Source organism: Tamandua tetradactyla, chromosome 1, assembly GCF_023851605.1.
Source record: "Tamandua tetradactyla isolate mTamTet1 chromosome 1, mTamTet1.pri, whole genome shotgun sequence".
NCBI lineage: Eukaryota > Metazoa > Chordata > Mammalia > Pilosa > Myrmecophagidae > Tamandua > Tamandua tetradactyla.
The window spans coordinates 173,786,440-173,813,033 of record NC_135327.1 but is presented as its reverse complement, the minus strand read 5'-3'; the positions used below and the strand labels follow the sequence as shown (position 1 = coordinate 173,813,033).

The 26,594-nt window shown below is 41.6% G+C and overlaps 2 long non-coding RNA genes across 2 annotated transcripts in view; one reads left to right on the top strand and one right to left on the bottom strand.

Annotated features, from left to right (window-relative positions):
• LOC143687339 (uncharacterized) overlaps window positions 1-26,594 on the bottom strand; it is a 362,948-nt gene that overhangs the window by 134,248 nt on the left and 202,106 nt on the right. The window lies entirely within an intron of this gene.
• On the top strand, window positions 54-26,383 carry LOC143687334 (uncharacterized). Its single transcript, XR_013177495.1, has 3 exons — window positions 54-97; window positions 18,422-18,469; window positions 26,341-26,383. It is a non-coding gene; the product is annotated as an uncharacterized LOC143687334 (long non-coding RNA).

Below are 26,594 nucleotides of genomic sequence, written 5' to 3'. Positions count from 1 at the left end.
GTGGAACCTTTGATTATATTGTTTCCACGGAGATTGACCCACTTAATTGAGGGTGTGAACCTTTGAATAGATGAAGATGTGACTCTGCTGATTCAAGGTGGGTCTTGATTAGTTTACTGGAGTTTTTAAGAGAGCCAGCCCAGGGAAACATTTAGGAGAAAGCTTAGATGTAGATGTTTGGAAGTACAGAAGCCCCAGGAGATGCCAGGAGCTGAGAGAGCCAACAGAAGCTAGACGGGAACTGGAGCCCAGCAGAAGTTGCCATGTGCCTTTTCATGAGATGCTAAGCTAAGAGATGAAACCCAGAGTTTTACCCTGGTGTGGCTAAGTCAGGATACACAGATCCTGAAAGAGAAAGCCACTGGAATCAGAAGCTAAAGGAAATGGAACCAGGAACAAAGGCCAGCAACTGCCAGCAATGTGCCTTCCCAGGTGAAAGACATCAGCCTTTCTTTTAAGTCAAAGTATTTTTTGCTGGATGCCTTAATTTGTACATTTTTAAGGCCTTATAACTGTAAACTTGTAACTTAATAAATCTCCTTTAAAATAGCCATTCCATGGTATGATTTCTAAATGTTGGGTTAATTTCTTTGTTTTCTTTTTTTCCGTTAATTAATAAAAAAAAATTAAAAAAAAAAAAGAGTAGAGAGCCAGTAAAGGATACGTAATAAAAAAAAATTTTAAAAATAGCCATTCCAGGGCCACGGTGGCTCAGCAGGCAAGAATGCTCACCTGTCATGCCAGAGGACCTGGGTTTGATTCCTGGTGCCTGCCCATGTGAAAAAAAAAAAAAAGCCATTCCATGAGCTGGGACTCAGCATCACGGGATTGCGAAGACCTTCTCGACCAAAAGGGGAAAGAGAGAAATTAGACAAAATAAAGTGTCAGTGGCTGAGTGATTCCAAACAGAGTCGAGAAGTTATCCTGAAAGTTATTCTTATGCATTAAACAGATATCACCTTTTTAGTTAAGGTATAATGGAGATGCTGGAGGGAACTGCCTGAAAATGTAGAGCTGTGTTCCAGTAGCCATGTTTCTCGAAGATGGCTGTTTAGTGATATAGCTTTTGCAATGTGACTGTGTGATTGTGAAAACCTTGTGTTTGATGTTCCTTTTATCTACCTTATCGACAGATGTGTAAAACATATGGATTAAAAATAAATAATAGGAGGAACAAATGTTAAAATGAATTTAGTAGATTGAAATGCTAGCGATCAACGAAAAGGAGGGACAGGAGTATGGTATGTATGAATTTTTTTCTGTTTTCTTTTTATTTCTTTTTCTGACTTGATGCAAATGTTCTAAGAAATTATCATGATGATGAATATACAACTATGTGATGAAAAGGAAAGAATGTTCATATTGTATGTTGATTGGTTTTATTAATAAAATTTTTTTTTTAAAGCCATTCCATTTTTGGTATTTTGCATTCTGGCAGCATTAGCAAACTAAAACACAGCTAAAGCAGTTTGTAAATGGAAATTATATCTTCAAATGCTTATATTAGAAAAGAAGATCTAAAATCAATTCTCTAAGCTTAAATCTTAAAAAACCAAAAGCAAATTAAACTCAAGTCAGTAGATGGACACAAAGAGCAATAACAATAAAAGAAAATATTATAAATGAACCTTCAAAAAACTGAAAACTTTCAGTCAAGATGGAGTAAGTTCACTGCAGTCTATCCCACTGATTACAATCAAATATTCTGCACAAAATATAAAAAAAATTACATGAGGACTCTTAAAAGTAAATAGTAGTAAGCATATTGGAGAGGGGAGTCAAAACTCAAAGAAGCAATATATATGGGGTTGAGTTTCCTGGGGTTTTTTTTTTCCTGTCTTTTATTGACTGTCTTTGACCCAAGTGCTGTCCCAATCATGAAATGTCACAGGAGGCATAAGGAGAAAAATCTCCAAGAGAAACCCATCTTTCTGGTCAGAGGACCAGAAATGGGGTATTTGTAAACCAGAACGTATAGAGGGAATCCCTAGGAGTTTTCTTCTATTTTTCTCTCTTGGGCATGCCCTGAAAATGGACTTGATCTTGGAACTATGTGGTGACAATACAGTCAGCTAATATTCCAAAGAATCCCTGTATTTCTGGCAAGACATACCAAAAAAAATGAACTTCTGTGATAAAAAAAAAATGTAGGGGAAATCTGCATTATGTATATTTCTCCTTTCCTCTTACCCTCTTGTGCCAAAGGTGACTTTTGTCACATGGAACCGAATGATGACACTTCAGGAAGATAAAACTCTGGAGGTTGGGTGTATCATTTTTTCCAATGGAATGGGAAAAGAGGTTTCTGGGAGCCAGAGAGTGTAACATTAAACCAAGAAAGGATGAAGCTGCAAGAAGGATAAGCCTAATTCAAAGTTTAAATCTGCACATTCTGAGTTTCACATGAACAAGACACATCCAAAGTAGCATAGCAAAGACTTTGAGATCTGAACTATAATGTATTTCATGGTCCATCCAGACTAACTACAGAATGGGACTGAATACACCCAAAGCATTAGGAAAGGCTTTCTAAACTGACCTAAAATTAAAATTATCACCGACAGGAGATGAGATGAAACTTGCAGTATGAACCTGAGTTGAATGCCTGCTTATAAAAAAAAATTTACATTTTCCAGAAGACTTTAAGAGGGTCCATGGGTTTAAAACATAACATCCAAAATATCCAGGAAACAATTCAAAATTAATCAACATACAAAGAAGCACAAAATGTGACCAATTTTCAAGGGAAGATAATAAGATGATCAACATATGCCAACACTAAAATGACAGATGTTGGTATTATTAGACAAAGATGTTAAAACAGCTATTGTAACCATTCCCCAAGAAGCAAAGGTGAGTCTTCTTGAAATGATAAAAACATTTTTTTAAATCTCAGCAGAGGAAAAATATATTTAAAAGAATCAAATGGAAGATTTAGAAATAAAACATACACTGGATAGGCTTAACAGAATTGAGATAATAAAGGAAAGTCAGTGAACTTGAAGATAAATCAATAGAAATTATTCAATCTCAAAAACAGAGAGAACAAAAATATTTTCAAAAGAGGACCTCAGGGACCTATCAGATAATATCAAACATTCAAATTCATACCCGTTTTTATTTGTTAATACTGCCAGAATGCAATATACCAAAAATGTAACAGCTTTTAAAAAGGGAATATTTTAAGTTACAAGTTTACAGTTCTGAGGCCATAGAAATGCCCAAACTACAGCATCCAGAGAAACATACCTTAACTCAAGTAAGAGTTGAGACATTTGGGTTTCTCTGGCAGCTAGGAAGGCATGTGACAGCATCTGCTAGCTTTCTCTCGGGCTCCTCATTTCAAAATGGCTTCCCTGAGGGTGTTTTCTTTCTTTATCTCTAAATATCACTCTCCATGTCAGCTCTGAAGCTTTTTACAAAATTGTTCCCCCTTAAAAGCCTACAGTAAGCAACCCCACCTTGAAGGGGTGGAGACACATCTCCATAGAAACCACTTAATCAAAAGGTCCCACCCACAGCTGGATAGGTCACAGCTCCATAGAAATAACTTAATCAAAAAGATCCCACTCAACAATAATGAATCAGGATTGGAGAACACTACTTTTCTGGGGTTTCAAACTGGCAGAATACCCCTAGAGTCACAGCAGGGGAGAATAAAGAGATTGGTGCAGAAAAAATATATATTTAATGAAATTATGGCCAAATATTTCCAAAATTTGATAGAAGATGTAAATTTAAAGATATGGAAAACTCAGAAAGCCCCAAATAAGATAAACTCAAAGAAAGCCACACCCACATGCATCATAATTAAACAACTGAAAACCAAAGATAAGAATCAAATCTTGAAAGCAACCAAAGGAAAAGAAATAACATTAGGGGATTTCTAATTGGATTTCCTATCAGAAAACACGGAGGACAGGAAAAAGTGGAATAGTATGTTTAAGATGCTGAAAGATAAGAACTGTTGATAGAATTTTAAATCTAATAAAACATCCTCTGGGAATGGCAGTGAAATGACAACATACTCAGATGAGTGAAAACTGAGAGCAACCCACTCTAAAAGGAAAATAATACCAGAAGGAAACTTGGAACTTGAGGAATGAAGAAAGAAAATGGGATAAAATAGATGATTTTCTCTCCTTTAAGTTCCTTAAACTATTGAAAGCAAAAATCACAGCATTGTATGGTAGATTTTTCAAAATATGTAGATACAGTACATTTTCAGGTAGATGTAATATATATGACAATTATAACAAAATGGGCACAGGTAAAGGAATCTTTATCATTGTAGGGTTTCTACATTTTACTTATGTGGTAAAATCTTAACTCTAAGTGGTCTATGAAAGTTTAGCTATGTACATTTGAATCCCTACAGCAACCACTAAAAAACAATACAAAGAAATAAAGACAAAGTGTCAATAAATAAATTAAAACAGTACACTTAAAAAAAATCCAAGAAATCTAAAAGGAAGAAAAGGTGAAAGAGTAACAGGAAGAAATAATAAAATGATCAACCTAAATCCAACCATATCAATAATTACATTAAATGCACATGGCTTAAACCTGCAAATTAAAAGACAAATGTTCAGATTGGATAATTAAAAAAAAATAATCCAATTACATGCTGTCTACAAGAAACCCATCTTGAATATAATGATGAGATAAACTAAAAGTAAAAGGTATACCATGCAAACACTAATCCAAAGAAAGCTGGAACATACTAATGCAAAGTGTTTATAGTAGAGAAAACTATATTATGAGTAGAACATATGGGAACCCTGTACTTTCTGCATGATTTTTCTGTAAACCTACAACAGCTCTAATGAAAAAACTAATTTAGAACCACATATAACTGGTAGAGGTGTAATATCTGAAATATATAAATACTCCTATGACTCAACAATAAAAAAATGAACCAAGGACTTGTACAGACATTTTCCAAAGAAGATATACAAATAGACAATAAGCAATGAAAAGATGTTCAACATTATTCACCGTTAGAGAAATTCAAATCAAAACTACAAGATACCACTTCACATGGCTATTATTTTAAAAATGGAAAATAAGTGTTGACAAGGATGCAAAGAAATAAGAATCTTTGTTCATTGTTGGTTGGATTGTAAAATGGTGCAACCACCATGGACAACAGTTTGGCAGTTACTCAAAAATTTAAACATAGAATTACCATATGACCCAGCAATCCCATTTTTAGGTATATACCCAAAAGAAGTGAAAGCAGGGACTCAAACAGATATTTGTACACCAATGTTCATTGTGGCATTATTCACAATAGCCAAAATGTGGAAGCAACTCAAGGGTCCATCAACCAATGAATGGATAAACAAAATTTGGTATGTACATATATGCTTTAGTTTCTTTGGCTGCTCAAGCAAATACCATGAAATGGTCAAGTTAAACAACGGGAGTTCATTAACTCATGGTTTTGAAGCTAAAAGAAAGTTCAAATCATGACATCATCAAGGTGATGCTTTCTTTCCAAAAGCTGGCAACTTCCAGCACTGCTGATGATCCTTAGTCCTTATCTTGTCACATGGCAAGTCACACAGCAGTGTCTCCTGGTTTCTCCCTGCTCTTCTGGGTTCCATTGATATTCAGCTTCTGTCTGGTTTCCCTGTGGCTTTCTCTCTCTCTGTCTGAATTTCATTCTGCCTATAAAGTACTCCAGTAATAGGTTTAAGACCTATCATGGGCCACACCTTAAATGAAGTGACTTCATCAAAAGGTCCTACTTACAGTGAGTTCACACCCACAGGAATGATTATTTAAGAACATGCTTCTCTGGAGTACATGTAGCTCCACACCACCACAGCACACAATAGAATATCATTCAGCCATAAAAAAGGAATGAAGTTCTGACACATGTAACATCATGGATGAAACTTGAAGAGAGAATGTTGGGTGAAATAAGCAAGACACAAAGGATGGACATTGTATGAGGGCATGTAAATGAAACAACTAGAATAAGCAAATTCACAGAGACATAAAGTAGATTACCCATTACCAGGGCCAGGTGTGGGGGCACAGAATGGAGAGTTAATGCTTAATGGGTACATGGTTTCTATCTGGAGCAAAGGAAATGTTCTGGTAATGAATGGTGGTGATGGTAGTACAATATTATGACTATTATTAACACCACTTAATGTATACCTGAAAGTGGTTAAAATGGGGAACATTTATTTTTATTTTAAAATTTTAAAAAAGAGAACAGGCAACAGTGGCTCAGTGGCAGAGTTCTTGCCTGCTGTGCCAGAGACCCAGGTTTGATTTCTGGTGCCTGCCCAAGCAAAAAATGAAAAAATCTACAAAAAATTTTTTTTAAAAGATGGAGTGTCTATATTAATATCAGATAAGTAGATGTTATAAAACAGAATATCACCAAGCATAATGAATGACATTATCTAATTATAAATTGAGTGTAGCCAGCTCCTCTAAGAGTCTAGGCTGAGTGGGACAGGATGGTTGCGCCCTGAGGAAGACACTTGATCAGAGGATAAAGTCAGATAATAAATGAGATAGGGAAATGAGAGCTAGGAATGTTAGGCTGAGTGGCAAAGTGGAGAGATTTTGTATTAGTTAGGGTTCTCTAGAGAAACAGAATCAACAGGGAACACTTGCAAGTATAAAATTTATGAAAGTGTCTCATGTGACCGTAAGAACGCAGAGTCCAAAATCCACAGGGCAGACTGTGAAGCCGATGACTCCAATGGATGGCCTGGATGAACTCCACAGGAGAGGCTCACCAGCCAAAGCAGGAATGCAACCTGTCTCCTCTGAGTCCTCCTTAAAAGGCTTCCCATGATTGCATTTAGCATCACTAATTGCAGAAGACACTCCCCTTTGGCTGATTACAAATGGAATCAGCTGTGGATGTAGCTAACGTGATCATGACCTAATCCTATGAAATGTCCTCATTGCAACAGACAGGCCAGTGCTTGCCCAATCAGATGAACAGGTACCACAACTTAGCCAAGTTGACACCTGTCCCTAACCATGACAGTCCACCCCTTGTCAACTTGGCACCTATATATATATATCACCTTAGACCATACTTAATTTCCAAATGAAAACAAATAAGCACACATTTTTTCTTTTACCTGACAATACTCAACTGTCCTGCATATAACTGGAAACACATTAAATCTCTCCAGAATAGCGTGCAAATCCTTGGGCAACATTCATTCTTAAACTTGATATCTTACAACTTAAATAGTATAACGCAAACAAAACAGCATTACAGTCCTCGTTTCTGTAACTGATCACGTGGTCGAAGTTCATATTTATCACTACCTTCTTCCACTACCCATTCCATGTTCCCTTTCCCCTCAGCAAGTACTTCAGCTGGCCATGGTTCTTTGCCTGGTGGGGTGACCCAAACCTTCATTTCTGAAGTCTCAGAGCCATTAGTGGTCCTGCCTGGATTGTGTTGTTGCAGTGTTCCATTGATTTTAATCACAGGGCATGGTAGTACTAATAGACGCCCCAGGGGATCTCCTATATTCCAAGAAAACTCTTCTTTACCTCCATTATGTAGTTGCAGTCCTACTTCCTTCTGATAGTCAGGGTCAATTACCCCAGACAATAATGTAATCCCCTTCTTGGTGTGTTGATCCAGAGGCATAAGTAGCCCAAAGTGGCCAGGTGGCAATCTTAACTTCCAGTTCAGTGGTATCACTGTTGTTTCTCCTGGAGAAAGCACACCCCGTTTTGGAACTAAAACCTGTAGACCAGCAGAACTCAGGGTAGCAGGGACAGGAAGCAAAAATTTTCCTAGTGGATCACTAGGAGTAATAGTGAGTGGCACCACACCCATTTCCACCCCTTGGTTCCTGGACCCATGGATCCTGGCTATGGGAGAAACAGCACCATACAGCAGACACTGATTCAGAGCATACACAGCTTCCTGGAGAACATTACCCCAGCCTTTCAAGTTTTTGCCACCTAGTTGGCACCGTAATTGAATTTTCAAAAGGTCATTCCACCGTTCTATCAATCCAGCTGCTTCTGGATGATGGGGAACATGGTAAGACCAGAGAATTCCATGAGCATGTGCCCATTCCCGCACTTCATTTGCTGTGAAGTGTGTTCCTTGATCCGAAGCAATGCTATGTGGAATACCATGATGATGGATAAGGCATTCTGTAAGCCCACGAATAGTAGTTTTGGCAGAAGCATTGTGTGCAGGGAAAGCAAACCCATATCCAGAGTATGTGTCTATTCCAGTTAGAACAAATTGCTGCCCCTTCCATGAAGGGAGTGGTCCAATGTAATCAACCTGCCACCATGTAGCTGGCTGGTCACCTCGGGGAATGGTGCCATATCGGGGGCTGAGTGTGGGTCTCTGCTGCTGGCAGATTGGGCACTCAGCAGTGGCTGTAGCCAGGTCAGCCTTGGTGAGTGGAAGTCCATGTTGCTGAGCCCATGCATAACCTCCATCCCTACCACCATGACCACTTTGTTCATGAGCCCATTGGGCAATAACAGGAGTTGCTGGGGAAAGAGGCTGACTGGTATCCATAGAACGGGTCATCTTATCCACTTGATTATTAAAATCTTCCTCTGCTGAAGTCACCCTCTGGTGTGCATTCACATGGGACACAAATACGTTCATGTTTTTAGCCCACTCAGAAAGGTCTATCCACATACTTCTTCCCCAGACCTCTTTGTCACCAATTTTCCAATTATGGTCTTTCCAAGTCCCTGACCATCCAGCCAAACCATTAGCAACAGCCCATGAGTCAGTATACAAATGCACCTCTGGCCAGTTTTCCTTCCATGCAAAATGAACAACCAGGTGCACTGCTCGAGGTTCTGCCCACTGGGAGGATTTCCCCTCACCACTGTCCTTCAAGGACACCCCAGAAAGGGGTTGTAATGCTGCAGCTGTCCACTTTCGGGTGGTACCTGCATATCGTGCTGAACCATCTGTAAACCAGGCCCGAGTTTTCTCTTCCTCAGTCAATTCACTGTAAGGAACTCCCCAAGAGGCCATAGCTCTGGTCTGGGAAAGAGAAGGTAATGTGGCAGCAGGAGTAGAAACCATGGGCATTTGTGCCACTTCTTCATGTAACTTACTTGTGCCTTCAGGACCTGCTCTGGCTCTATCTCGTATATACCATTTCCACTTTACAATAGAGTGCTGCTGTGCATGCCCAACTTTATGGCTTGGTGAGTCAACACACCCAACTCATGATAGGCAACTCAGGTCTCATGGTAACTTGGTGGCCCATGGTTAAGCGTTCAGTCTCTACTAAGGCCCAGTAGCAGGCCAAAAGCTGTTTCTCAAAAGGAGAGTAGTTATCTGCAGCAGATGGTAAGGCTTTGCTCCAAAATCCTAAGGGTCTGCGTTGTGATTCTCCTATAGGGGCCTGCCAAAGGCTCCAGACAGCATCTCTATTTGCCACTGACACTTCCAGCACCATTGGATCTGCTGGATCATATGGCCCAAGTGGCAAGCAGCTTGCACAGCAGCCTGGACCTGTCACAGAGCCTCCTCTTGTTCAGGTCCCCATCAAAATTAGCAGCTTTTCTGGTCACTCGATAAATGGGCCGGAGTAGCACACCCAAATGAGGAATATGTTGTCGCCAAAATCCAAAAAGACCCACTAGGCGTTGTGCCTCTTTTTTGGTTGTGGGAGGGGCCAGATACAGCAATTTATCCTTCACCTTAGAAGGGATATCTCGACATGCCCCACACCACTGGACACTAGAAATTTTACTGAGGTGGAAGGCCCCTGTATTTTTGTTGGATTTATCTCCCATCCTCTGACACGCAAATGCCTTACCAGTAAATCTAGAGTAGTTGCTACTTCTTGCTCACTAGGTCCAATCAACATGATATCATCAATATAATGGACCAGTGTGATGTCTTGTGGGAGGGAGAAGCGATCAAGTTCTCTGCGAACAAGATTATGACATAGGGCTGGAGAGTTGATATACCCCTGAGGTAGGACAGTGAAAGTATATTGCTGACCTTGCCAGCTGAAAGAAAACTGTTTCTGGTGGTCATTACTAATAGCTATTGAGAAAAAAGCATTTGCCAGATCAATAGCTGCATACCAGGTACCAGGGGATGTATTGATTTGCTCAAGCAATGATACTACATCTGGAACAGCAGCTGCAATTGGAGTTACCACCTGGTTGAGTTTACGATAATCCACTGTCATTCTCCAAGACCCATCTGTTTTCTGCACAGGCCAAATAGGAGAGTTGAATGGGGATGTGGTGGGAATCACCACCCCTCTTTCAAGTCCTTAAGAGTGGCAGTAATCTCTGCAATCCCTCCAGGAATATGGTATTGCTTTTGATTTACTATTTTGCTTGGTAGGGGCAGTTCTAGTGACTTCCACTTGGCCTTTCCCACCATAATAGCCCTCACTGCACGAGTTAGAGAACCAATGTGGGGATTCTGCCAGTTGCTCAGTATGTCTATGCCAATTATACATTCCGGAACTGGGGAAATAACTACAGGATGGGTCCGGGGGCCCACTGGACCCACTGTGAGACGGACCTGAGCTAAAACTCCATTGATCACCTGGCCTCCATAAGCCCCCACTCTGACTGGTGGTCCAGAGTGACGTTTTGGGTCCCCTGGAATTAATGTCACTTCTGAACCAGTGTCTAATAATCCCCGAAATATCTGATCATTTCCTTTTCCCCAATGCACAGTTACCCTGGTAAAAGGCCGTCGGTCTCCTTGGGGAAGACTTAGAGGAAGGTCAACAGTATAAATTTGTGGCAGTGTAACAGGTTTCTCCCCCATAGGGACCTGGCCTCCCCTTCATTCAAGGGGCTCAGGGTCTGTAAACTGTTTCAAGTCTGGAAATTGATTAAGGGGCCGTGACTCTGTGTTTTTGTAATTCAGGTTAGACTTCTGTTCCCTTGACCTAGAACTCTTTTGTTTATACAGCTCCAACAAGAATTTAGTAGACTGCCCTTCTATTGTATTTCTAGGCACCCCATGATTTACTAGCCAATGCCACAAATCTCTGCGTGTCATATAATTTTGATGCCTCCTTTGAGTTTGTTGTCTATTATAATACGCGTCTACCCTGTCTTTGGTGATTAAGTGCTGCCACCTGGCTTCTGCCAACTCGGGATCCTGTCATCCCCATTGTGTTTAAGGATTCCAGCTCAGTGACAGCAGTTCCTACAGTAATATCTGACCTACAGAGAAGTGCAACCACAGAGCTCTTGAGGGATGATGGTGCTAGTCTCACAAACTTATTTCTCACTGTTCTGGTAAAAGGTGCATCCTCTGGACATTCCTGGGGTGCAAGAGCAGGCTTTGCATGATAAATCCACTCTAACATCCCAATCTCTCTAAGCCTCTGGATCCCCTCATCTACATTATACCAGGGCAGTTCTGGCATTTCAACCTCAGGTAATGTTGGCCACCTTTTGATCCATGTTTCAACCAACCACCCAAACAAGCTGTTAACACCTTTTCTAACTGCTCTAGCTATAACATTGAATGCAGAATCTCTGCTTAGTGGGCCCATATCAATAAATTCAGCCTGATCCAGCCTTATATTCCTCCCACCATTATCCCACACTCTTAGAATCCATTGCCACACATATTCCCCTGATTTCTGTCTATATAAATTGGAAAACTCACACAGTTCTTTTGGAGTATAACGTACCTCCTCATGTGTGATACTTTGTACCTCACCTTTAGGGGCCTGTTGGGACTTTAGTCTAGTTATAGGTCTAGAAGAAATGAGGGGTGGTGGGGGTGGGTCATGAAAAGAATTAGAAATATCTTCCAAGCCATTTGCTTCAGGGCTTTCATTTGCAGTTTCATCTGGTGAAACAGGATTAATAACTCTAGGGCTAATCCCTTCAGGAGGAGGTTGGCTGGCCAATTCCTCAAGGCAGGCTGGAGGTGGGCGGCTATGTCCTCAGGGCAGACTATTACAGGGTTATCTAAAGAAGGCTCAGCATGGTCTAGGGTTTCAACCTCACCCCCAACATCATTATCAATCCATATGTCACCATCCCATTTTTCAGGGTCCCACTCCTTTCCAATCAATGCCCTCACTTTAACGGCAGACACCATGCAAGACTGAGATTTCAGTTTACGTTGTAAAGTTGCTACTCTAACAATAAGATTCTGAGTCTGATTTTCAGAGATCTCAAGTCTATGGCTACAGGAAATAAAATTTTCCTTCAGGATACTCATAGAAACCTCTACATCTTTCAGACAGCACTTAAGCTTCTTGTTTGAAGCCTTAAGCCCATCCCTTTCACCCTTTAATGTAGACAGTGTATCTAACAACAACCAACCACCATCTCTATAACTCTTATTTCTACAAAACTCTGTAAAGGTGTCAAAAACATTATCCCCCAGAGTCTGGCTTCGTACAAGCGAAGCATTAGGAGAATCGAATGATGATATTTTGACTATCTCCTTTGCCAACTCAGTCCATGGATTGGGAGTGTCATTCTGATTACGAGAATCAGAGTCCTTAGTGTCTCTGAGCCCAGTCAGAGTAGAAAACCATTCATAAAAACCCATTTTTAAGATTCTGTTCCTTAAGAACCACTCCTGGTACCAAGATGTATTAGTTAGGGTTCTCTAGAGAAACAGAATCAACAGGGAACACTTGCAAGTATAAAATTTATGAAAGTGTCTCATGTGACCGTAGGAACGCAGAGTCCAAAATCCACAGGGCAGACTGTGAAGCCGATGACTCCAATGGATGGCCTGGATGAACTCCACAGGAGAGGCTCACCAGCCAAAGCAGGAATGCAACCTGTCTCCTCTGAGTCCTCCTTAAAAGGCTTCCCATGATTGCATTTAGCATCACTAATTGCAGAAGACACTCCCCTTTGGCTGATTACAAATGGAATCAGCTGTGGATGTAGCTAACGTGATCATGACCTAATCCTATGAAATGTCCTCATTGCAACAGACAGGCCAGCGCTTGCCCAATCAGATGAACAGGTACCACAACTTGGCTAAGTTGACACCTGTCCCTAACCATGACAGATGTGAACACTGGGACTGTCTTCTTAGCCAGTCCTGTATCTGTGACATGATGTGCTAGTTCTCTGGCTCAGTTTAAAGAACAAAAATGGAGTAGAATGGTGTCCTAGAAAAGGCAATATGAGTTCTCCCTTGTATGAGAGGATGATCTATCTATCTTGTTGCATGTGTTCGGGGTCATTTTCCCAATAAGTTCCTATACTTGTCCACCTGGCTCTCCTTGAGGCCAGTGATTCACATTCCAGATCCAAGAGTTTCAGAAAGAACATGGGCCTGAAAGATCATCTTTCCCAGCCCCTTCATTTTGTAGCTGAGAATCCTGAGGCCCGGAGGCTGTTACAGGCAAAACCAGCACTTGAATACAAAGTTCCTAACATCTCTGCTCCCTTACTGAGACCTTCCACTAGAACACATGGCTTCTTTTGCAAATAGAGTCTATGGGACTTGCAAGGTGGAAGGTCAAAGACTAGATATTATATTTTTTACTATACAAAGCTAAATGGTACACATGCATATCAAACAAAATATTTCTTCTGACACAGAGGCATAGAAGTATCAAGGATGGCAAGGTGAGATTGGAAGTATCAGGATGCCACAAGCACCATGGAGAGTAGTCCTTTTTTATTATTAGACAGTTAAATGCTCACTCTGTACTGAAATCTAAGTTGTGCAGGTAGTATAATACAGGGTCCCTGCCTTCAGACATCTTGCATTCAAGTTGGCAAGATAAGATACAAAGGCAGAACAATGAAGAAACTATATTCTAAAGACACTATTGAACCATTAAAGTACATGATCAGTTTTGCCCCTTGAAAAAAGCAATGGGTTGCAGCAAGACCTGACAAGTGGTGGTGGTTGTGATGCTATCATAGCAGTTCAAAAACGAGTTCCAAGAGTTTGAACTAGAATAGTAGTAGATGGAAAAGAGGATTTGAGGGAAATCAACATGATTTCACCATTGATTGGAGGTGCAAAATTTATATTTTGGGTAGCACATTACCTAATTTTATTTGTATGGTCAGTTTAGTTGAACACTGTAAGTACATGGAATCTTGAATAGGGCATGAGAGCTTGTTTTGTCCAGGTTACTGTGGTACCCTGATATATCCCAGAGTAATTTGGGAAGTGAATAAAGAAGTATTTTCAAAGTCCCCTGGAAATATTCAACTTCCCCATTTGGAGAATTTCTGATACTCTTACAAGCAATGGGGACAACCAAATCAATAGACTGAGCTCTCGATCCTGGGGTTCACCTGTATGAAACTTATTCCTACAAAGGATAGACTAAGCCTACCTAAAATTATGCCTAAGAGTCACCCCCAGAGAATCTCTTTTGTTGCTCAGATGTGGCCTCTCTCTCTTTAAACCAAGTTGGCAGGCGAACTCTCTACACTTCCCCCTACATGGGACATGACTCCCAGGGGTGTAAATCTCCCTGGCAATGTGGGATAGAATTGCTGGGATGAGCTGGGACCCAGCATCATGGGACTGAGAAAGCATTCTTGACCAAAAAGGGGAAGAGAGACATAAGACAAAATAAAGTTTCAGTAACTAAGAGATTTCAAATACAGTCAAGAGGTTATCCTGGAGGTTATTCTTATGCATTATAACAAACAACCGTTTATGGTGTACTGATGTGACTGGAGGGAAGTACCTGAAACTGTTGAACTGTGTTCCAGTAGCCTTGATTCTTGAAGATGATTGTATAACAACATAACTTTTACAATGTGAATGTGTGATTGTGAAAACTTATGCCTGGTATGGACAGATGAGTGAAAAAATATAGATAAAAAATAAATAATAGGGGGAATAAGGGGTAAAATAAATTGGGTAGATTGAAATACCAGTGGTCAATAAGAGGGATGGGTAAGGGGTATGGGATGTATGGGTTTTTTTCTTTTTTCTTTTTATCTTTTTCTGGAGTGATGCAAATGTTCTAAAAATGATCATGGTGATGAATTCAAAACTAAGTAATGATATTGTGAGGCACTGATTGTGCACCATGTATGGCCTATATGTGTGTGACGATTTGTCAATAAAAATATATTTTTTAATTGAATGGAATAAAGGCATATAGTATGACTCCCAAGTTTTCAGTTTAGTTTGTGTCCCAATTTCCTCAAACCAAGAAAAAGAATACAGGAAATAGAGCTGATGTGAAGGAAAGATGATGAGTCCAATTTTAGACATTTAGAGTATAAGGTGCCTACAGACACACAGGTGGAAATGTCAAATAGGCTACTAGAACTTCAGATCTGGAGCTAAAGGCAAAGGTCTGGGCTAGAAAAATAGATATGGTAGTAAAATAAATATGGGAGAGAATAAGCTAGGTTGAGTGAGAAGGTAGGAAAGCTGAGAAGAAACCCCAATATTAAAAAAGAAATAAAAAAAGAGGCTTCAATAAGGGAGACTTTGAATGGCCACAGGTTTACTTGAAGTGTGACAACATTTAGTCAAAATAATCAGTGAGTTGGGCAACAGGACCCTTGGGGGCTAAGTATTTCAAGGGAACACTGAACTAGAATTTTCTTTATGCTTTCTATAAAGATATAAGATTCCAAAGTTCCAACTCTTCACTTCCTGGGGATTTTACAAACATAATAAAATCTCACAAAGCTTTCTAGAGAAGAGTCGATACTTGAAAGGTACAGGTGATGCCATTATCAAAAGACACAAGCCCAGAGGAACCCCAGCTGTCTACATTTGAGTACAATACCCAGAAGTCTTCCTAAACACAGAAATGCTTCCCCATGACTACATGATCAATATCACTTTTCCCCCATGGGCCAACGCTCTGTGTGTTTTTATTAAAAAGGAAGAAAACTCAGCCCTGAGAGTTGAGATTCACCTATGCCTAATCTCTGAAGCTTCAGAACCATGAGCAGGAAATTACCACCTGACACAACATTTTTCATTAGGTTTGATTATCAGGGCCTCTGCAAAGTCAGGTTTCCTGGGTTAACTGACTACACCTGTCTGCCTCTAAGGGTTATACAGATCCAAGTGCATCCACATTCTGTTATTTTGTCTCCTGACTCAGGGAGTAAACTGGTTAAAGTTTTCAGGAAGGGACAAGCAGACAAATTTTCAAATGGATGAAAGGACTTCTCTTCTGAACAACTCAATTAAGAGGGTCAGGGAAAGGGACTGGGGAAGGACAATGAGCAGGAAACCCTCACTGGTCTTGATGATCCTGGCCCTCGATAATATTGAGGAATCTCCACCCACACCCCCCATGCACACATCACCAGCAACTGATCTGTCAGAAATCCAGCAGATGTAATGAGGCAGAACAGATGTGTGCACTGGGCTTCCCAAAAGAATAAGTAATAAGGATAACCTCACACTTTACAGATTTGGATTCACACTTTCAAGGAATAATGTATGGAGATGATTATTTCACTAAAAAATGTACATGGCAAATTGCTGGCCAGACAGGCAATGACATGGATGTGCTGCAGGCTTATATATTTATTTGCAAAACACTATGTAATAGAAATGGACATCATACTTTGCATTTATATAGAGCCTATTTCTCCAAGGACCTCAAAGGATTCTGCAGACATTACTTGATTCATCCTTGTAGCGTGATTATAAAATGAAGGAGAGGCAAGGATTACTCATCCCGTTTTATTAAAGAGGAAACAGAAGCCCCAAGAGGATACATGGATTGGCCAAGGGCATACAGCAAGTCATTTATTTGCTCAAAACCCATGCAGGGGCTGAAATTAGTCCAAAATTGTCCTTGCATGTGCTGATTTTTACTTAGTGATTTCTGGAAAGGAAAGGGTTCTGTTTCCCAGGCTTGTGTTTATGATTTGGACCATCGAATGAACTGTGTTGAGGGCAGGGAAGGGAAGAGATCACTAAGTGTCCAGCATTTCATTTTTCCCTCAGTGGGCTGCTGCACCCATTTCTTGTGACAGACACAGTATTCTCAAAAATAAGAAGGGAGAAATATTCCCACCAACACTGTACCAAAAGGAAGAGCTTCATTTTAAGAGTTGCCAGTGAGCATCCCCAGAATGCACTTTTCATGAAATCATCATTGCATTCATTATGCCACTTATATTGCAACTACTATATGAGTTAGGTATTATTTTCTTTGTAAAGATAAGAAACAAGTTCAGTGAGATCAGATGACTTGTCCATGGTCATATAACTAACAAGGTGAGGATCGGGATTTGTGTGCATTTTTATGATTTGAACCTGGTTGTACTGATGTGACTTCACTGCCCCACACAACGTGGGTTTTAGAGTCACAGTCTAGAGACCTTAAGAAAGTGGAGGCCAATGTGGAGGACCACACCCTCCCACAAACAGACCAAAAGCCTAGGGTGAGTACTGAAATCAGTCCATTCTCCCAGCACAGAACCACAGGTTATGGCTCCACTGCAGGCCCCTCTAAGCCATGGGATCATTGGGGCCTTCCTAGTTCCAAATTCACACCTTGTTTCTGACCCAGGCCTGAGCTGGAGGCAGGGTCAGCTGAGTTCCGCGATCAGGGGAAGGAAGGGAAGACAATAACTTGGAAGCTGCTCCAGAGGCCCCTTCTCTCACCCACACCCAGCACTACAGCCAGGCATCTGAGTTCCAACCCTTGCTGAGCAGTATATGAAGGGTCTGTCTTTCAACAGCCTCAAGTTCTTCACAGAGGCGCCAAAGCACAGACTCGAACAAGTTACCATGGAAATCAAGGAGTGAAAAAATAACGAGGATTATTTCCCTTGATATTCTCCCTAGCAGGTTCTTTAGTCTCTAGAATGTGAATGTGACAAGAGGTAAATAAGGGCACCCTCTGAAAATGGAGAATGAAAGGAAGAGGATCAGCAATTTTAGTGCAACATTACTGTGCCTTTAAGTGCTTGATATATGATATATCATTTATCCCCATGAGTCTAAGTTGTGGGTACTCTTATCTCTGGTCTACAGGAAAATGAAGCTCAGAGTTTACACTGCATAACTAATATATAATAAACCCAGCACTCAAACATGCCTCTGTGGGGCTCATGCCCTTTCTCTTATGCCTCACTGACTTCCAAACACTTTGGTGGTGTGCCCTTCTCCTGATGATGACATACCATCGTGGTGGCAGGGGAGGAGCCTGGCTACTCAGTGGAGCAGGGGTGTGAGCTACAGAGGCAGGTAAGGTGGATGTGGGTAAGGTGCCCTCTTTGTGAGGCAGCGCAGTCACCAGGGCAGTGACTGAGATGCAGCCTCAACAGCACTGTGAAACCAAGCGCCTGCTCTCCAGCAGGCAGCACTGTCCACAAACGTTAGCCCCACATGGAATGTTAATGTGATATGAGCCACAAATATAAGCCACAAATGTATTCTTAAAGTGTCTGGTAGTTACACTAAAAAAAGTGAAGTTATTAATTATAATAATATATTTTATTTAAACTGATACAGGCATACCGAGGAGATAATACAGGCTTGGTTCCCAACCACTGCAATAAAGTGAGTCACATTAATTTTTTTGGTTTCCCAGTGCATATAAAAGTTATGTTTACACTATACTGTAGGCTTTTAGTGAGCAACAGCATTATGTCTGAAAAAAACAATGTACATACCTTAATTAAAATGTGATACAGGGTGGGTCACTGTGGCTCAGCAGGCAGAGTTCTCACCTGCTATGCAGAAGACCCAGGTTCGATTCCCAGTGCCTGCCCATACCAAAAAAAAAAAAAAAAGTGATACAGGGACCTGGAGTGAGCACATGCTGTTGGAAGAATGCCGACAGCCTTGCTCAATGCAGAGTAGCCACAAAACATCTATTTGTAAAAATTGCAATATCTGCAAAGCCCAATAAGTGCAATAACATGAGGTATAACTGTTCTAGTTTGCAAGCTGCTGGAATGCAATACACTAAAGGTGGATTGACTTTTAATAAAAGGGGATTTATTTCATTAGGTCTTCAGAGGAAAGGCAGCTAATTTTCAACTGAGGTTCTTTCTTATGTGGGAAGGCACAGGGTGATCTCTGCTGGCCTTCTCCCCAGGCCTCTTGGTTCCAACAACTTTCCCCAGGGTGATTTCTTTCTGCATCTCCAAAGGCCTAGGCTGAGCTGCGAGTGCTGAGATGAGGTATGCTGAGCTGCTTGGGCTGTGCTACATTGAGCTCTCTCATTTAAGCACCAGCCGATTAAATCAAACATCACTGATTGCAGCAGGCACGCCTCCTAGCCGACTGCAGATGTAATGCACAACACATGAGGTTCACGTACCATTGGCTCATGTCTACAGCAAAAGATCTAGGCACCTTCACCTGGCCAAGTTGACAACTGAATCTAACTACCACAAATGTCTGTCCAAAACACTAATCAAAATAGAAAATATCAATGCAATATCTAACATTCATTTTTTTGTACTGGATCTTTGAAATCCAGTGTGTATTTCACACTTAAAACACACCTTGGTTTGGATGAGCCACATTTCAAGCACTCAATAGCCACATATGGGCAATGGCTACCATGTGGACAGTGACAGTCTACAGAGGGATACATGGAAGGAGGCTTGGGAAGCTTGGATAGGAGTCTTGACTCTGACCACCTGAGTGATTTCATATAGTGCTTGAGAGGTTGGACTCTAGAGCCAGACTTGCCTGGCTTTGACTTCCAGTTCCATCACATGCCAGCTGTGCATTCTTCAGCAAGTTACTTAGCTTCTGTTGCCTCAGTTTCCTTATGTATCAAATGTAGATAATGATAATAATGACTTCATTCAGTTTTGTGGAGAAATAATAAGGAAGAGCTTAGGGCAATAATTGGCATATAGTAAGCAACATATGGACATTTGCTATTAGTATTTTATTGTTCCACCGGAACTCAGTTTCCTTATCTGTGAAATTAGGATGTTAAAATAATCAGGGTGATTATTGAGATTGTTTTTAGTTCTGAGACACTGGGGCAGGAATTCAATACTAGTGCCACGTCATATGCTGGAGCGTTAGTCCTGAAGCCTATGCAGTCAAGGCCTCAGACCGAACCTGCTTCTATAATGGAGGCTTGTAAGATGCTGACATGGATTGGAGTGGACAAGACTCATCACCTCATTTGCTGTCAACATTAGAAACTTGTTCCCTCCATCCTTCTCCACACTGGATTCACGTTGACTTATTCCCTCATTGACCTCCACATTTTCACCAGTCATCATCCACAGATACTTACAAAAGTTCACATTTTTGTAATGTGAACTCAACTCTGCTATTTGAATCTCGATCTAGAAGAAATTCAAATTCAGCCTGCAGTTTGGAGCAGACCCCACCCCTTCCCAAATGTCTCCAGCACCAGCCAATAGAAAAAGGATCCCTTCAGGAGATGAGAGCCCTGCAGCTTAGCCCACCAGCTGCCTTTGGGCTGAAAGATTAATGGGAAACTGGGTGACTGAAAGGCCAAATGCTTGAAAAGTTGTGATGAAGATGCCCAAATCCCAACAAATGCTTTCTCAGGGGCAGCAGCTCAGGGAATCCTAGCTGTCTATGGCTTCTTCCTCCAAGAGACCAAACTGATGAGCTGTAAAAATTCAAGATGAAACATCCCAGTGGTCAGACACCACATCTCCAGAAGGCTGGTGGAGGAGAAGAGTGCTTCTCCAAACACATCTACTGGGATTTCTCCAATCACTTTTAATGACTCAAAAGCTGAGGCCTCTGCTACTTTTCCTGGAGGGTAGGATTCTGCAGGCTATGTCTCTGGAATTCTACCTCTCTAGGATTCCAAGCAGAAGGATGACAGAGCTGACAGAGCGTTCATCTATAACACACAGTTTCCTCCTGGCTTCTCCTGTACATTTCTGAGAGCTACATTCCCCCACATTAACCATCCAGCAACCCTTACCAAGAGCCCACTCTGACTAGAGAGAGTCATATGAAAGTCACAGGCCTACCCAGAAAAAGGACTCAAGACCATGACTGGCAATGTAAGAGAACCAAATACCATCCTCAGCCCTGAGGAGCAGAAATAAGACTCAGAGACCCTCACACCCAGATAACCTTGGCATTAAGAGCATCAGAGCCCGACTCCTCTTCCTTCCCTAGGCTGGACTGGAGAGATGTGTTGCATCTCTCAGACACATTGACTGGATCTGAAATATTTCACTCCTCTGGTCTGATTGAGTGGTCCTCAATGCCCGTTGCTAAGGAGCCAAACTTTGTGGCTTGTTGTGAGCTCTTTGGCAGCTGATTTGCAACCATAAAGAACTCTAGAACCCCAGCATTTTAATCAAAGGAGCTAGTTATGAGCCACTGAGGTGTGATTTCCACCATGTTGGCATGTTACCACCATCTTAAACACATCAATTTTGCTCTCACCTCCCTTGCAGCACCTCCCAGATGAGCCTGAGTGGCAAGTCAGGACACTGAGAAAGGTGGGGTCTTCTTAACCGTAAGCAACATCACCCCAACCCAACCAAGGGCTAAAGGGAGTTTACTGTCTAGCCCATGAAGAGAAATTAAGGCCCTACGGGACCTGGGCCAAGGTGAACTAGAATGTGGAGAAAGAGAGCCGAGTATTTCCACACTGCCGTAAGAACAAGTTTTCCACTCTGAGGCCACCTGTTGTCCCCAGTCTCAGTGCCTCTCCAGGCCTGTTCCTTCTCCTCATTAGGTAAATGTGCCAACACAAGGAAAGAAATCAAGGTCTGCTTAGCTTTCCCCACCGGCCCTGTCAATCGTTCCGAGGAAGACAGTTCCTGCCACACAGCTCAGGAAATGGGCCCCAGAGGGGCAAAGAACAGCTCCATCCTGTAAATGTATTTACATAGCACAGTTCTTGTTCTTCACATTTTGCCACCAGCTCACCTCTCCTGAGTGCCCCGGGGGAAGTTTTATCACCTGGGATGGCTCTGGCTGCTGCTCCCACCAAGTCCCTCCTTGATCGTCAGAACTGACAGATTGTCTGGCTGCACAGAGAAGCCACCTCCCCCAGTGAGTTTTCTCAGTGGCTGACAGAAGGTTCTCCAGCCGGCAGGAGCAGGCTGGGGCAGGCAGGGTCTCCAGTATGTCCTCGCCTGCTCTCCCTGGCTGGGGCTGCTCCCTCAGGCTGTCTGCTGGAGGAAGGCCGAAGGAGCAAAGGCTCGCATTAGAGCGTCTTTGACAAGGGTACAACTTGGAAACATAACCGGGGGGAGAGGTATGAGGGGCATCGGGTTTAGGCTCAGATGGGCAAGACTGAAAAAAAAGGACTAAATATTCAAGAGAGTTTCAAAGCTGAAGAGGCAGCTCAAAACCATCCGTTCTACCATCTATCTGAGAAAGCAGATCCAGAAAGAATAAGTGAGAGTGTTATATTGTAGTTAAGAACAAGGGTTTTAAAGTCCTGGTTGGAACCCCAGCTCTACAATATGCCTGCTCTGGGCTTAATCTCTATGAGCCTCTCTTCTCCTAGTTTTAAAATGGATTTAATAAAACCTATCTCACATGATGGCTGAAAGGCTCAAATGAGATAATGAAGTAAATAAAGCACTTAGCACACTGCAGAAAATAATTACACAATTGATGATAACTACTATAATTATTAAGTAATTTGGCCAAAATAATCCAGAGAATTCATATCAGACCCATGACTTGAATCCCAGACCAGTGTTCACTTTTAGGTGGTCAAAAGAGCCTTAAAACCTAAATCACTTCCTGTATCAATTAAGAATTTCATTCACCTATTAATTTCACTAGCTTAAAGAAATCAGCATTGTATAAAGTAAGACCAGATGTAAGCAATACAATATTGTTAAAGGGACTCCATGGACCCAGCCTCCTATTTTTTTGTTCTGCCATCCTGAACTCTTGGCTTTCATCCTCAAGGTCATGAGATACTTCTGGGGCTCCAGCCATCACACCCAGCTTCTGGTCAGTAGGAAGGGGGAGGGAAGAGACATAGGAGCAGTCTTCCAGTTGAATCAGTCTGCCTTTAAAAGGATATCTGGAAGGCCCATTCAGTGACTTTCACTTAGAATTGGACACCCCTGGTCAAAGGGAAGTTGGACAAAATCTGAAAAAGTCAGGATTTTGTCTGGAAAGGAGAGAATGGGTACTACAAGGGTAATGAGCAGTCTCATCCTCATAGCCACACTCTCTAAGGTGGAATAATCACTCCTCATGTATGCTTCCTGTCAAGTATCTCTGAGAAAGTCTCTGGATGTTCCCCATCTACGCCTGCAACTGCCCCTAGTACCCAGCCTGGTCCAAGGTCAATGTCTCTCCACCCTACAGCACCTGGTCTGTACCTTGCTGATACAAGCTGACAAGGACTTTGCAGAAGAAAAGAATGAATAAAGGAGGGGTTGGCTCTGAATGAGCCCTGCACAGTCCACACAGCTTCCCTCAGTGCCTGTGAGTTTAGAGGTTGAATTTATTTTTCTTCCTTCCAATTAAAGCTACCTGAGCAACGCTGAGTTGACAACTTTGTAAGTCAAATTGTGTCTCTCGTGCTCTAAAGGTGCCCCATTTCTCTCACAGTAAAAGCCAAAGTTCCTATATTGACTTTCAGGCCCTAACTAATCTTACCCTGGTTACCTTTTTAGCTTCACTCTCTGCCTGACCCTTTCCCCCTCACTCTACTCCTACAACAGCTTCCTTGCTGTTCCTGAAACAGGCCCACCTCAGGGCCTTTGCATTTACTATTCTCCTGCTGGGAATGCTCTTTCCCCAGATATCCAAATGGATCTTCCCTCACCTACCTAAATCTCTGTTTAAATAACAGAGGCCTTCTCAATGAGGCCTCTACTGACCACTGCATTAAAAATTGCCACTGCTTTGGCGCTCCCAAACCTCTTAGCCTCTACTATCATTCCATAACACTCGTCTCCTTCTGATTGATCATACAATTTGTTTATTTATTGCCTTTATTATATGTGTCAGTTGATCCTGTGATTTATTCATTTATTGTGTTTATTTATTTATGTATTGTGAGGTCAGGGATGTTTGTCTGTTTTGTTCACAGCTGCACCCTCAGCACCCAGAACAAAGCCTGACAAACATAGCAAATGCCTAATAAATATTTGTTGAATAAATGCACATATTAATGTAGCTCTGTCTTGGGGGAAATTAGAAGTGTCAATTAGGAAAGGTAGTTGACAGGAAAGGAGCAGATAAGGGTCCGGAGAACCAGTAAGAAAGACAGAAGCATCCATATACAGTCAGATCAAGAGAACAGGTATCCTGAGAAAAGACAAAGAAAATTAGTGATCTGGATTTGTGCTTCATTTTACCCAGCTAGAGAAGTAAACACATTCTCACTCTGTTGTATGGACAAGTATTATCACAGCCATTCAAGTTGATGAGGAAACTAAGTACCAGAAATGTCTGGCCCGATATCTCATATGGTCCTACAATATGAGACTCAAAGATTTAGACCCTTGCTCAACATTCCCTAGCCTAAAAGAAAGCAGGTTATTTGCCCAACCCGCCACTACTGGAATAACTGCTCATTTTCTTCCACTATCAACTTTCTGTTGATTGTTTCCTCCTCCTGAGTGGCTCTTTTACTGTGTGGCTTTCACAAGCACCCTTAATACCCATGGATGGGCACTTTTTAAAATAAGACCACTGTGCTGATGAAAGCAGGAGAAAGGGCTTAATGTGAAAATGGATGAACAGTCAGGTCCAGGTAATGTTCCCTTCCTCTTAAAATATGCCCCAACATCCACTTTCAAGGGATGCCCAGACTATGAGGGAAACAATCCTTTGTCCCTAAAACAGCTAGAAATATTTTTTTCCTCTCTGCTTAATAATTTGGAAGTGATTTTGAAAATGCTATGCAAAGAGAGTGGCCTTTTTCCTCTCTTTTAGCAATGAAAATATATACTGGTTCCCACAGCCTGATTAATGTTAAATATGACCTTTTGCGAAGTTTCTTGGCAGGTTAATTTATGATACTTCCAGATTCTAATGTATCAGGCAGTGGCTGTTTACATGTTCGATGAAGTATTCTTTGTCCGGAGTTGATATGCTTTACCAGAACTTCTGTAGCTCTCTCCCCCTTTCTCTCTCTTGCTCTTTCAGTCTCTCTTTTCCTCTAGCTTTGTGCTTGGGTATTTAATCAATCTTACTGGGAAGAAAACATGAATATATTTATGAATTCTTAGTCCCTAAGTTGTCAGGCACACCACATTAGCTTATTACTGTATCTCCAAGATAATTCTTCCCCTCTCATCTCCCTACACCTGTGCTTTTGAGTTCAGGGAGCTCTCAGTGCAGCCAAAATTACTTTTAATGTTTGGTTTGCTACAAGAGCTGCTTTGAGGGTTTCTGTCTTGAACAGGTGTATCTTCTCCTTGCATCCTTATTGCCTCTGCCTTTGTTCTTCCCTTCTCAGAAAGAGAAATCCAGTGAACTAAACTTGAGCCCCAAGAGGTGGTTTCAACCCAAGAATGTAACTAAGCTTAATAAGCATGTAGATAAATTCATGGAGGAGAGGGCAACAACTGTGTATCAGGGATGCAGCAGACTCAGGAGGCACCTCTAACTCTTAGGGGGTATGTTATGGAAGTCAACTATTATTTACATGGAAATTCTAAGGGATCAGAGATGTGGGTCTTCCTTTTACAGAGCCTATAACAGCAAAAAGTGGCTGCTTAAATTTTGTGGGTAGAAAGAAGGAAAGGAAGATAGCAAGGGAGGGAGGGAAGCAGAAAGACCATACCCACTAGTATAAAACTCTAAAATCCTTTATCAGAGGTGGGGGTGGGTGGGACCAGATTTTGAGCCAACAGGGTAATTTTTAGATTTTTATAATAGAGACCCTGGCAGCTGTTAGCATTTTCTTTACTATCACTACTTTCAAAGCTGATATAGTTATTGAGAAGCCTTTCCGCCAGTCCTGCAGCTCCCTCTGTGCTGTCAAATTGTGTGCATTTGAGCCAGCATTTCCAAATGCAGTATGAATGGTTTTATCTACAACAGTGAGGACTGGGATGGGCTAGCAACCAGAGCAGAGCATAAGGATCACCTACGCGCATCAAAGACTGAGCGGCATTGAGACAAGAGAGCTTAGATTGGTGAGGAGACCAGTCAGGACAGCTATGTGGTTTCTCCAGTAGTATTCTGCAGCCTGGGAGAAAAAGAGGAGAAACAGATGGTTGAACTTGTTCAGCATTAGGAGTCAATTAAGTAGGTGCAGCACAAGCTCAAGAGGACCAAGAAATAGGTAGAGCCAGAATGAACATGGGATCCAGGCTATGAATAGAGGTGGGAGAAGGCAAGGGTTGCTTGATCCTTGTTATCATGTGGCCTATGGTTATATATGCGGGAATATATAAATCAGTGAAGGCATATTGTATTTTCTGGTCATCTTGGCATCAATTACATACATCCTAATTTTCTTTGTTCTCCCACAGAGAAAGATGAATTAAGCTAGGCAGAGTTTCATTCATATTGCACACATTTGGAAGCTACTTATGCAGAGTAAGTATTGCATTCCAGAACTTCAGAGCAGGTGAACCTCACTTCTGAGAAAAAGAGACAGATGTCACCTCTATGGTATGCTTTGAAGGGCAAAGGGAAAGCTGCGTGGCCTCCCTACCATGCAGCCTCCCTGTCAGCCTGCCATAGTGTCTAAAATTTCCCTATTATTCACTGCTTAGTTTTACTG